Raw genomic sequence first — 14095 nt, 5'->3', positions numbered from 1 at the left:
TAGGTGTACCCCAGCCATGGGATAAGACACCCCAACTTGCTGAGACTTCCCTTTTCACCCAGCCTTCCAGGAAGCCCCTTACTCAGTTTAGCATTCAGAGGCCACTATTTTGGGAGGCTTTGCAAACAATTTGATGGCTACTTATTGAACCTTCTAGAACCTTCCTCTTCTTCTCAAGTCATGGTTTATAATCCCTTTTTCCTCCTTTTTGGGGAGGAGGGATCAGTTCAGGGCTTTTTTTTTTTTTTTTAATGATGAAAAGTGACAGACCCCTCTTTGGAAAGGTGCATGTCTATCTATGTGCAGTGTCACAGGCCCAGGGATCCCGTGAAGTTCCACCCAGTGTCAGAAGAAGCAGCTCTGCTGTCTCCTGATTTTAAACTCTGCCTCTGGGGGTTTTCCTGTGAGCTGCTGTCTCTCTCAGAAAAGGGAATGGGGAGAGCAGGAGGGAGAGTAGAAAGAACAGCTCTGCAGAAGTTTCTGTCTGCAGAGAAGTGAGAAAACAGCATTGAAGACCTTGGGGAGAGAATCAGGCTGACTCCCTTCCAAGCAGGAAGCAGGACCCGATTCGAGGCTGCTTGGAAGCTGAGTGACCTGCTTCCCTGTGTTTCAACGTCCACACCTGTAGAATGAGGGGTAACAGTTCCTGCAGGCGTGTCAGGAGAACCAAACGGCAGGAGAGCGTAAAGCACCTCACCTGGTGACCACGCGTAGTAGGCTCGCAATAAGTCCACTTCTCCTCTCCCCTAGAGCAAGGCTTTCTGGCTGCAGGAGAGGGTAATGAACAGAAGCACCACAGAGATGAGAATAATAGCCGAGATTTATTAAGCCTAGAATAGTTCTGGAAGCTCCTGAAGAAATGGGGAATGCTGGTTCTCCCAGGGAGGAAAGCCAGGTAAGGAGGGGGCAGGAAGGCCATTTTTCACCATAGACACTTTTATACCACGTGCATGTATTTCCCACCCCCAAATTCATGATTTCAGTTAAAACTTTAAAAAATGCATATAAAGAAAAAATCCAAGAAAGACAAATAGACAAATATCATGTGATATCACTTATATGTGGAATCTAAAATATGGTACAGATGAACCTATCTGCAAAACAGAAACAGACCCACAGACGTAGAGAACAGACTTGTGGTTGCCAAGGGGGAGGGGGGAGGGGAGGGGGAGGGGAGGGGGAGGGGGAAGGGGGAGGGGGAAGGGGAGGGGAGGGGGAGGGGTTGGACTGGGAGTCTGGGGTCAGTAGTTGCAAAAGCTATTACATACAGAACGGATAAACAACAAAGTCCTACTGTAGAGCACAGGAAACTATATCCAATACCCCAGGATAAACCGTAATGGAAAACAATATAGAAAAGAATGTATATGTGTGTATAACTGAGTCACTCTGCTGCGCAGCAGAAATTAACACAGCATTGTAAATCAGCTAGACTTCCCTTGATCCTAGCCAAAAGGCCGAGAAGCGATCAATCAACTATACTTCAATAAAAAATAAAAAAAGGGCTTCCCTGGTGGCGCAGTGGTTGAGAGTCCGCCTGCCGATGCAGGGGACACGGGTTCGTGCCCCGGTCGGGGAGGATCCCACATGCCGCGGAGCGGCTGGGCCCGTGAGCCATGGCCGCTGAGCCTGCGCGTCCGGAGCCTGTGCTCCGCAACAGGAGAGGCCACAACAGTGAGAGGCCCGCGTACCGCAAAAAAAAAAAAAAAAAAATTTTAATTTTAAAAATTAAAAAAGTAAATAAATAAAAAGAAAAACCCACCCCCAGGTGAAGGCAGAAATGCACCCAGCTTGTAACAGTTTTGTCCATGGGGATGGCCTTGGTCTGCCCTGCATGTACTGCCCAAGGCTCCTCATCCTCCAGCCCTCTGCCCCTCTGTCCTTCTCTCCTTCATCCTGTAAACATTTACTGAGCACCCAGGATGCCCAGTGGCCAAGCCAGGCACGGAGGAGCCTGAGGTGACTGGCGCCAGCCCTGCTTCTATGAGCAGCACGCAGGAAGGCTGGGGTAGGAACAGGGGAGGCGGCTTTAAGCAGCCCCGTGCCCTGGGTGTCAGGGTGCAGCAAGTGTAGCTATGAATGGGGCAGCCCCCAGACTCAGAATCTTCTAACTCAGGCCCCGGGGGCTCTGCTTTTGCCCAAGGACCCAGGCTGGGATGCCTCAGGTGGAGAGGCAGGTGGTGGGCTACGGAGAGCCGGGAAAAGTTCAACATTGCACGCGCTTTGCATCCCCCGCCGAAACCTCACAGCTGTGGAGCATGGGGTTGTGGGTTGCAGCATGCAGACAGTGTGGGAATGTATCCCCTGACCCCGCTGTGCCCCTCCAGCCTGGGCATCAGCTAGACTCTATATGCCAGCCTCCCTGCAGTTAGATGCGGCCGTGTGACAAGAGTCTGGCCAGTGAGATGTGGGTGCAAGTGATTTAGCTTACTTTCAGGCCTAAAAAACCTCATTTTGGTCCTCTCCGGTGTTCCTCCCTCCATCCCTCCATCCCTCCCCCTCTCCTCCCTTCCCCCTATCCTGCAAGAACCCACTGGAGAGAGTGAAGCCCTGCGGGACGGGGCAGGCGGAGCCACCTGAAGGACAGACCTTCACCCCCTGCTCCCCAGGCAACCCACATCGGACAGTCACATGAGCAAGAAAAACACTTTTACTGTATCGGACCTCTGCGATCTGGACGCTGTTGTTTCAGCAGGTAGCGGGCTCTACCCTGACTAATAGGAAAAGTGCCCACAGGTCCCTGAGCTGGACGTTAAAGCCAGGTGAGGGGGTTGGGAAGGGCAGGCCAGGGAGAGGCCCCAGGGCTTGGGTGGGGAACGAGCTGAAAGAGACAACCAAAGGCGTTATTCAGTCCCCACCCCAGTCCCAGCCTCCACTGTCCCCCCAGCCAGGTCCACGGTGACCCCCTTACTGGCCTCCCGGTTCCCCTGCTGACCCCTCCAGTCTGTTCCCCGCTCAGCAGCGAGACCAATCTTTCCCAAGCTCAAATCAGCTCATTTCACCGCACCGCTCCCTTTACAACCTTCCAGTAGCTTCCAGTGCGTTTAGAATAAAATCCAGACTCTTAATCTTGGCCTCGAAATCCCAAACGAGCTGGCCCTGCGCTCATCTCTGAACTTCCCTCCAGCTCTGGCATGACTGCCGCTCCCCAGATCTACCCGCTGTGTACACCCTGATACCCACCTAGCTCCTCCCCCGCTCTCTACAGAGCTGGCGTCTCCCTCCCCATTTTACAGGCAAGGATACTGAGGCTCCTGGGTCACCCAACCAGAATGCGGCAGAGCCAGGATTAGGACCAGCCAGGATTAGAATGGAGGACATCAGATTCTTTCTGAGGTGACCTGAAGAGGAATCCAGAAACTTCTCCGATGGCAGGGGACCGACAGAGCCCACTCAGGCCTGCCCAGACCTTTGTCTCCAGAGTTCCGGGGGTTGGACCCAGCCTCCTCCAGCAGGCCCCCTCCCCTCCCAGCACCCAAACCACCGAGCACATGAACCCCTCGTTCCTGTAACTGCCTGTCCAGCACCCTCCACACTGTGTCCTCTGTGTCCCATTGTGAACCAACTTCCTGCACGCTCAGCTTTTGTGGACTAGCCCCGACCCCTGCCCAGAGACCCCACTTTCACAGGAGCCACGGGGCAAGTGCATGCGGGCTCTTTTGGCTCCTGTGTCCCCTCCTGACCATGACATCTCCTCCTGCCCATCGCGGGGCTGCCATTTTTTGGGGGATCAAGCCAGGCTGCGAGACCCCACGCCCTCCTCAGCCCTGACATCTACCAAGAGCCCCCTCCCCCTCCTCTGCACTCCAACTCCTGGGAGACTTCAGGACTCCTGCAAAATCTTCTCCCCAGGGACCCTCTGTCCGACTCCGTATCTCAGCCCAGGCCCAGGCCCACCCTGGGACCCTGTCATCACTCTGACTTGTGCCAACCCAGACCCCCGAACTACCACCTCATCTCCCTTGCTGCCGTCACCCCTCCCACTCTCCAACAGCGTCCCAGTTAGAATTGAGCCCAGCTGCGAACTGAAGAGGATAACAGTGCCCTAAAGTAAGAGAGGAGTTTCTCTCTCACATAAAAGCCGTCCAGAGGCAGGCCATCCACAGCTGCTGGAAGGGCTCTATGCTGTCATCAGGATCCTGAGCTCATTGTCTGGCTACTGGGGCATCCTCAATACCTTTCTCCTACCTCGTGGACCAAGGGAGCGGTTCAAGCTCCATCCATCACATGTGCATTCCTGCAGCTGGAAGATGGAGGAAGGAGCAAAGAAGGGCATCCTCTACCTGTTAGGACCCTTCCCCAGAGTTGCCCTGGACACTTCTAACTTACATCCCATTGGCTATAACTGAGTCACATGACAAACCCAGCTGCAAAGGAGGCTTTGAAATGTGCCTGGGGGGTACACAGGCTGGGGAGAACAGGTTTGGAGGGACCATTAGCTCTCTCTTCTGTGACTGTCCTCTGCCATCGTGAAGACCTCCAGTATCTCCGGGTCACCCACCCCGGCGCCGGCCCCCCTCCCTGCCTCGTTCAGCCCTGACAGCACAGTTGTGCATCTGGTGGACCCTCCCACTTCCACTCTCAAGTCCCTGAGCCCCAGCCCTCGCGGGACCAAAAGTCAGCAGATGGCTGAGTCCTCAGCTGGAGAAATTCCTACCACCACAGAGCCAGGCTTCACTGGTAACCAGATACGGGTCCTAGTCCCTGGTCAAGAGGCAACGCCGTGGATGATTTTGCATCCAGCCCTCAGCCTGGTCCCTCCCACCCCACACACTGTGGGGTGCCCCTCACATCAGATGGGAAGCACAAGGTAGGTCAGAACTGCAGTGATCAGAGCAGGACGGGAGGAGGAAGAGCAGGTTGCTGGCTGACTGCGCCCAGGGCTCTCCTCCCAGCCACCCCCCCGCAGACCATCTCTTTTCCCCGGGACACGCCACCCACCAGTCCCCGGAGGCAGAATGTGACCCTCCTCCACGGCTCCTTCCTGTCTCTCACCCCCCGCTGCCAAGCTATCGCCCTTGCTGTCTCTGCTTTGCCAGCGTCACCTGCTTGCCGGCCTCCCAGACTCCAGACCTGAATACCCGTGTTCATCCGTGTTCCTCCATGAGTGGCCTGGTTCACTGGCCACTCCAACACCAGTGCCTCAAGTAACTCATGTCTCATGCAAACCACGACGTTCACATAGAAAGCCATTCCCCGTTCTGGTTCCTCACCAACACGGCTCCAGGGAACCAGCTGTCCTGCTTTGCCGCAGCGGTTTCCAGGACACGGGACTCTCAGTGCTAAAATTGGGACAAAGTGGGTCACCCCATTCCCACCCCACGCTTCTGGACTATCTCAACTCCCCGATTCAAAACCAGCCCTTCCCGGATCCCCCACCCCAGCCAGGTCGGATTCGATGCACACGACAGTTACCTCAACTCATGTCACGACCTTCTGTTCACGTGTCTACACTGGAAGCTCCCTGAGAACAGGAACCATGTCTGATGCATCCAGATTGCCCCAGAGCCTAGAAAATGACCTGACATACAGAGGTGTCAAGATGCAAAGGAGGAAGTATAAAAGGAAAAGAACCAAGGTTTCTAAATCTCTAGGGGCCTAAAGGATCCAGAAACAGCAAGTTAGAAACAACCCGGGGAATAATATTTGAAGTTTCAAAAGGTTTGCCGGGAAAAAACAGTCACAAGGGTGCTTTGCCTTGCTGGCATTCCTCTCTGGGAGGCAGCCTGACAACATCTCCCGACGTCTCCAGCACATGACCCAGCAGTGCTGCGTCTCAGACTCATCCTACAGAGAGATGGTGCCGCGTGGGAAAAGTGGGCGAAGGAATTCACGCGCTAACGAGCCTGGGGGTGGCCCAAGCCTGCAGCCCCAGAGGACTGTTGGTGAGGAAATTAGAGACATCCTCCTGGTGGAATACAGGGTCACCGTGACAAAAAGGAAGGGACAGCTCTCCGTTCCTGACGTGGAACCATCCCCAGGATGTGCAGCCGGGTGAGAAGAAGCCAAGTTCAGTTCAAAGTGTGTAGTGGGCCAGCGCTCGTGTAGGACAGGGGTAACCGTGAGTGAGTGTGTGAGTGTGAGAGGGCGTGTGCCAGGGTGTGGGTGCATGTTTGTGAGGGAAGCCTATGGGCATGTGTGTGTGCATTCGTACGGGTGCGTGTGAGTGGGGGGGTGAGTAGGTGTGAGTGCCTGACGGGTGTAGAAGTGAGCCTGTCTGTGCGTGAGAGCGTCTGCGGGTGTGAGGGGGAGTGTGGGTGTGCACCTATTGTGCGTTTGTGAGAATGTGTGTGCAAGTGAGCGTGTGTTGTGTATGTGAGCGTGTCTGTGGCGTGCACGTGCACCGAGTTGCTCTGGAACGAGTTCCTAGGGTCCGGTAGCAGCATTTTCCTTCCGGGAGGGAAGCTGGGAGACCCAGGAAGCAGAGGAGGGGGAGGAAATTTCCTGAATAACGTTTTGTCCCTTTTGAACTTCGTTTCACAGGAACATAATACCTATTTCAGAAAATAAATAAAATCAGAACCAAAACTAAAATGTAAGTATGTGGGGCCCTTGGTGGGCGCTGGAGCTCCCCTCAGGGCTCCCCAAACACCAGGCTTCCTACTACCGCTGATTACTTCCAAGCTCTCCTGAGGAACCTGAAAAGATCTGGAGTCACCAGGCCCGGGAGCCACGCCCCCGTGCCGATAGCACCCAGGGAGGGAAGCGTTTTGTCCACAGTCACCCTGACTCCCAGCCCCCATCTCCTGACTGCCGGGCCAGAGTCTTGTTACGGGGACAGTCAGGAAAGCGCCGAAGACCCTCTGACAGCACCTGCAATGGTTTCCCCCTTTCCCGTGAGAAACAGGTAGAAAAAGATCTTTTCACTTGTTCTTATTCTTAAGCAGGTTTCACCAAGATCTGTGATCTTTCTCAGAAGACGATCTAGGTGTTGCAGCGAGGAAAGAGGACGTGTGATGTTTGCAAAGTGCCGTGAGAAGTTCCTCTCTACCTAGAGGTTGTGCTTGCTTGCTTTTTCTTCTTGATGTTTTTATTAAGGAATCGGAAAAAATTTAAATGTCCCGTTACAGAGATTGTGCCCGGCTGTCAGCACTGCCCACAGTGTCTGCTTGGAGGAGAGCAGTAAATGGGGTCAGAAATTCACCCGAGCTCTGGAATGATGCCCCCGGTCAAGCCTGGATCCAGGGCCAGGGACCCTAGACCCCCCCACCCCCTCAGAGAATGGGGACCTTGAACTCCCCTGAGCAGTGAAGATGCTGCTTCAGGCTGTGGGCAGGTGCAAGGTGGGCTAGATCTGGGTACTGCCTGGCCCAGCACCATAGAGAGAGACTGTGAAATCTTCCCCTGGTACCTGACTCTCGGCATCCTGGCACGTCGGTCTCATTGCCACCTCAAGAATCTAAATGAGGTGGGGCTGAGAGAAGACAGGCAGCTATATTTTGGCGTATCCTGAAACGGCCAACATGAGGATGCAGAAAAGACCACAGGTCTCCTTCAGAACAAAGGGGTCAAACTGAGCCCGAGGAAGGGGAGTTCCAGGCAAGTGCAAAGGCTCGGAAGGTGCTGGGCCAGCAACAAGGATTCGTGGAAGAGGGGCCCCTTTGGGTGGCACGTGGGGAAGCATGGTGGTAGGGGGAGGCCCTGTCCTTATTCCCCTGCATCTGCAGCTCAAAGCCCCCCCTGTTGTGTGCTCCCACGGAGGCTCCACCAAGCTTAACACAGGCTTCCTTTGACATCGTTTCTACTCATCCAGGTTCGCAGGCCCGCTCGAGGGTCACCCCTACCGGACTGTATAGACATCAGGGACCAAGTGGAGCTTTTGGAGAATCAAGTAACATACATCTGACTCTCCTGGCCGCCCAACCTCAAGGACTTTCGGGTGAGGGAGGCAGCCTCGTCCCTCCCTCACCGTGGGTTTCGGTGGGGGACCGCAACTCAGATGCCATGGGGGCCGGACAGGAACGGAAGCCCGAGGCCGTTAGATGGAGACCATGACAAACTGGGAGCTCCATCTATAGGGGAGACGGCAGGTGGGAACGTTGGCTCAATACTGCCAGAAAATCCTCAATTTTTCAAAAAAAGCAGAAAATTGTGATTTTTTTTTTTAAATATGAAATTCTCTCACTTAAAATAGTGGTCATTTAATGCTAACTTCAACCCACAGCAAAACACCACCACCAGGCCTGCCGCAGAGAACACACTGCTGACCACGACGTGTGAGGAAGGGGACTTCCAGAGGGAGGGCTGAGGCTGGGGGCTGACAAGGACCCTCTGTCGGGGAGGTTTCTTCTCAGGTGCCGGCCGGATATTTATTTTTCATCGTGGTCACACAGCAGCTTTGCACACCTTTCCTGTATTTGTGGTGTTTACATGTTTAGGAGCCCTGGGTCCCAAGCAACAAGCCCAAGCTTTACTTTCCCAGCCTCTCTTGCAGCGGGAGGGTGAGCACGTCACTGGGCTCGTCCAATCAGGAGTCTCCACTACAGACCTCGGGATGGGAGCCAGGGATACCTGTGAGGAGGCAGAGAACTCCAGGACGCTGGGGAGGGTGACATCAGAGCATCGCATCTCAGATGCTGCACCCCTCCAAGCCTGGTTTGTAGAGCTCCCTGAGCTGCAGAAGGTCCGGAATCGGATGCTTTTCTAGGGAAAGTGGCCAGCTTGGGCTCTACGGTTTGCGCCTGAGATTCCCAACTGACACAGATGTTTTAGCCAGGCAGGGAGGAACAGTCACTTAGCAAGCAGATTAAGACTCGACATCGTCTTTAATTACCAGCCCCCCAGCCCTCCCCACCTCAGCCTTCAGCTAGGGCTGACCAGCCTGGATGACGGCGAGGTGGGAACAGAGTAAGCGGGTACAAGAGAGTGTGTCTGTCCGGGGTTTCTCTCTGCTGGGGCCCTTGGAATAGAGTCTTCATTGTAACACAGGCGCGATGGCCAGGCGTGCGCACTGGGTCTCGGGAGCAACACAGGAGGGTCTAAAACAAAAGCCTGCCTCGTGTTCTCAAGTGGTAGGTGATTCTAAAGAGGGGGTCACAGCTGGATGTCTTCCTCGCTGGCTCGGTGACTGAACGCCTGACTTCCAAGGCCTGGAAGGCCCATGCAACCCCAGCTGGCTGGCTAACCTTGAATCTCTCTCGCTGACTGGTTTCCACTTTGGGTGCTGGTTAATAAAGAGACAGCCTGCCGGAGGTTTCAGAACTAGCAGAGGCGCCTGTGTTTGGTGGGTGTCTGGTTTCGCTTTCGGGGTGAGTTAGACGTGGCCCGTTGTGAGTCCTCCCACTGCCCGGAGGCACAAACCCACCCTGGCTTACCCGAAGCAGGTCAGTGCACGCTCTGTTTACCAGATCCTCCTTCCCTGGGGGGCCTGCGCCCCTCATCCCCACCCGGAACAGAGTTTCTACCACGTGCCAGGGGTGCTGGGCACGTGTGAGGGCGGCAGGGAGCCTCGAGCACCAGCTGACCCCTTCCCACCTCCACGCGCCTCCTCCCATCCTGCCCGGCAGTCAAACCACAAACTCCCACGCCCAACACCACCGGGCCAGAGCTGAGAACACACTTATCTTCTCTTCGATTCCACTTCATTTCAGTCCTGCCGCTTCTCCCAGGCCAGGGGCTCCTCCCAGGGGACACGAACACTGGCTGGGAGTCTAGAGACCTGCGTCCCAGCAGCGCCCCCAGCTCCCGAGTCGCATGTCCTTCCCTGCAGTAATCGCTATTCTGGGGCTACAGACCACAGGAACGGGCTGGGGCTAACTTGGGTGAAGCAGAAATAGAAGGATCTGGAAGGAGTGGTTCACAGGCTCTGGAGGCAGCTGAAGACCCAGCCCTCGGGGAGCAGACTCCAGGTCAGCTGCGGAGGCCTGGCAGCAAATCTGTCTCCAAGGCACCAACATCCAGCTGTTTCCTGGCCTCGTTCCACGAGAATTCCAACAGCATCATTGGCTGTGATGAGGTCAACTGCCCACCCCTTGTCTGGAGAGGCTGGATGGGGTACTTTGATTCACAGCTTGACCAAGGCCTTCCCTGATGCAGGAGGGTAATCTCCTAAGAGAAACGGGTGCTGCTGCCAGAAACAGGGGGCCAGACGGTGCTGAACAAGCAAGAACCAGAGGCTCCAGGCTTCCCCTCTCTGGACCCAGCTTCCTAGCCTCCCAGCCCTACAAGAATGGGATCAGATCAGATGATCCTGAAAGTTCTTCCAGGAAAGGCATCCTCTGATTGGAGGAATCGGAACTGGGCATCTTCCTTCCCTGGCAGGGGTGGGCAGGGTGGGGGGAGGCTGGGCGTGGGAGAGACGCTTCTCAGCCCTCAGGAGGGGCTCCTGGCATGAGGATGCCTTGCACACCCACCCTGAAGCTCCCCATTTAGGAGAGAACCAGGCAGGGTCAGAGCTGCCTCCTGAGTGGAAAGGAGGGAAGTTTACCTCCTCCCCTACATGTGGCTTAAACCAGTGACCTTGATCTCATGGGCCCCAGGGAGTCATGAGCCAACCTGAAAGCAGCAGAGGATGAAGGGCCCCAGGCTGCGTCAGCCCCTCTCGGGGCGAGGCCGGAGGAACGCTGTGACTAGCTCATTCCTCGGGGCCTGGAGCTGCTGTCCGGGAAATGACCTAAACTGGAACTCGGGCAGCAGCCAACTGTACCCGCCAGTAAGCCCTCGCCCACTCCTGACTGACGAAGGGGATTCGTGTACCCACTTTTCATAGGTTGCCACATGGGACCCCTGGAAACACCCCTGGGAGGTAGAAAACAAAGACTGTGGGATGAGGGTGCTCAGGGAGGGGCAGCTCTTAAAGGCAGAGACGAGTCAGACGCTCGGCCGTCCAGGCCCCCAACACAGGATTCTCTCTCTACACCACCTGCCCCTGGCCTCTTCACTCCCCCATCTCCCAATCTCCACCTCTTCAGAAGCACCTAGGAACCCCAGCGTTACCCCTGCCTGAGCCAGGGCTCGAGGACCAGCCAGGCCTGGCCAGTGCACCAGGGCCCGGAGCAGGGGAGCAGGGCTAGGAAGAGGCCAAGGGACACTTCCTTCAGGAGGAAGTGGCTGAGGGCTTCAGGTCTGTGGTTCCAGCCCAGAAGTCCTGCTGGCCCCTGGCTGAAGCCACCTGTGCCCTTCTCGCAGGAAGCAGGGGGCGGCAGGAGCAGAGGGGGCAGGGGAAGCTGCAAGGTATGCGGTTTAGGCTGTGAGGTTCACACCGGGGCGAGTCCGGACACTCGAGTGAGTGGGCCTGCTGAGCCGCCCTGCCGCCAGGCCCTCTTCCTGTCTCCTTCTCAGCTCTGTCCTGAAACCACCCTTTGCCTGCCCTCCAACACCTGTCCCTTCTCAGTGCCCAGAGCAGAGACCACCAAGAAGTTTCAGAACAACCCACCTCAGACAGCAGGGGCTCCAGCATCACCAAGACTCCAGAGAGCAGAGCACCAAGAAGGTGAGCTGGAAAAGGGCAGAAAGTTCTAGAAGCCTTCCCTGAGAGGTACCAGGTAACAGTGCTGACAACACTTCCCCAGTCCTTGCTATGCTCCAGGCCCTGTTCTTAGTTTAAAGGTATTAATTCCCGAATATGCCAAGTGCTGTTTGAGGTCCGACAGCACCGGCATCCCCAGGTGCTTGTGAGAAATGCAGTGAGTATAACTTTAACTGGAGGTGTTCAGACACTCCCCGTGCAGCTGCCTCTTCAGGGCAGGCCTCGTGGTGAAGGCAGCTTTGAGCCAGACCTTGAAGGCTGAAGTGTCTAACACAGGACAAGGGTCAGAGACCAGCCTGAGCAAAGGGGCAGAGGGGGCAGTAGACACAGGTGTAAAGCGGCCCTTGTGGCTGAAGCAGATGCCTGGAGATTTTTTTTTTAATAAATATTTCTTTTTCTTGTTTTTGTTTTTGTTTGTTTGTTTGGGCTGGGCCGCACCGCACAGCATGTGGGATCTTAGTTCCACAACTAGGGATCGAACCTGCACCCCATGGACTGGAAGCTTGGAATCCTAACCACTGGACCACCAAGAATTCCCTGCCCGGAGTTTTAAGCATCCCCCAGTCCAACTGTCATCTGAGGCCGAGCTCGCCTCCACAGCATCTCACCCAGACTGCCCAGACTCCCCTGAATTCCCCCTGTGTTGAGGAGATCATTCCTTCCCACAGGGGAAAAGCCAGGCCATCTCTGGTGTGCACACAGATGTAGTTTTTCAAGCCAGTACACCTGTGTACAGGTGGGTCTCCTTGAAGCACACCTGAGCCATGCAGATCCAGCAGGCCCTGCCGCAACCTGGGGAGTGAGAGATGCCTCATACACCCAAGGCGTCAGCTGTACCAGACGGGCCCCCGCACCTTTAGGCCCTTGAAGTCCGGGCTCCTTGGAGATGCAGCCATTAATCAGGAGTGTATCTGCAGGGGACCTGCACAGCTGGGGGATCTGTTCCTACAGCAGCTGCTTGGGGGACCCTCCACCAGAGCACTGGCCGGCACTGGAAAGGGGCCCCTCGGCAGCTGAGCTCCACCCTGACCGGAGGAACCCCGAGGCCAGCGTGTCCACGCACACAGCAGTGCACCCCTCTTGACGGCAGGCTCTCTTGAAGGCCCCGAGCATGCGTGTGTCATGAACACAGCCTGCGTGTCCTGGGCCGGGAGTGAGGCTGTTACGCGCTCCACGTACGATGCCATTTAATACCCATTGCAACCACAGGAGCCCCCTCTACCACGGCTCCCACGTAGAGATGAGGACACGCAGGACTTCCTCGTAATCAGGATCTGAGGGCAGGTCGGCAACTCTAGAGTTGAGCTCTGAGCACCCACGCAGGATTCCGTCCCCCTCCCCCTCACTGCCCACCTCCTCCACGCCTGCCTCAGTACTCTGCACACAAAGGGCGCTTAATAAATGCCTTAAGGACACTTCAGTTGGGACTTCCCTGGTGGCGCAATGGTTAGGACTCCGTGCTCCCAATGCAGGGGGCCCAGGTTCCTTCCCCAGTCAGGGAACTAGATCCCACATGCATACCGCAACTAAGCGTTCGCAGGCCGCAACTAAGGAGCCAGAAAGCCACAACTAAGGAGCCGGACTGCCACAACAAAGACCGGATGCAACCAAATAAATAAATATTTTTTAAAAAACAAAAACAAAAAAACGCTTGAGTTAAAAACACTGCAGGGCACTGCAACATGTGGGCCCAGAAGTTGCCACCAGAGGGCGATGCGTGCCTCTCCCCAGCCTCCACACCGGGCTTGTTCTGCAGGAGGGAGGTGGGGTGAAGGCAAGGAGAATGGCCCAAAGTAGACAGTGACTGCTTCCTCCCTGGGGGCTCCAGGTGCCCACAGGATAAGAGGGGGAAGCAAGCAGGGCCCCTCGATTCCAGGAAGGCAGCATGAGGGAAGCCCAAGGAAAGCCAAGAGCAGTGACCTGCAAAGGGTCTTGGAGACTCTCAGGTCTATCCTCTCCCTGTAGAGATGATGAGTCTGAGCCCAGAGAGAGACAGCTATCAGCCTTAGGTCACACAGCATGGCACAGGTTTAAACCCTGGCCTCCAGCCTCCCAGATTCCTTCATCCCACTTAACCCTCAGATTCAGAGCAGGGAACTTAACCCAGGTGGTTCCTCACCTTCCTCTAGTCAGAACATACGAGAAATGGATTCCTGAGACAGCCCCAGGCCCCGGCCCTCTGCTCCTCCTGTATCTCCTTCCCTTAGCCCTGGGGAAGGCGAACACCTCCACCTCCAACCCTAACCACCCCTGAGTGCCGAGGACTCCCAGTCCTGCACTTCCCGGCCCTACCCACATCCTCGGCCCTCCGTCTCCCTTGTCCTGATCATCCGGCCATCCCTCTGCCTCCCAAGTACCACTGCCATGCTTTTGGCCTCAGCTGCTGTCCTCTTAGAATGAAAATCAGATAATGTCCTGTCCCTGCTTAAAAGCCCCCAAAGGCTTCCCACTGCACTTGTGACGCAACCTCACCTCCTTGCCCTGAAAGACCCAGCCACGCTGCCCCTGCCGCTGGCTGCCTGTCAACTCCTGGAGGGCTCAGCGCTCTCCCCTGCCTCGCCCACACTCCCCCGAGCTCCTGCTGCGGCCTTCCTGGGCCAGCCCCACCCTGCCTAAAGCAGACACGGG

Source organism: Stenella coeruleoalba, assembly GCF_951394435.1.
Source record: "Stenella coeruleoalba genome assembly, chromosome: 11".
Taxonomy (NCBI): domain Eukaryota; kingdom Metazoa; phylum Chordata; class Mammalia; order Artiodactyla; family Delphinidae; genus Stenella; species Stenella coeruleoalba.
The sequence above is the reverse complement of the archived record's forward strand: the minus strand, read 5'-3'. Positions refer to the sequence as shown.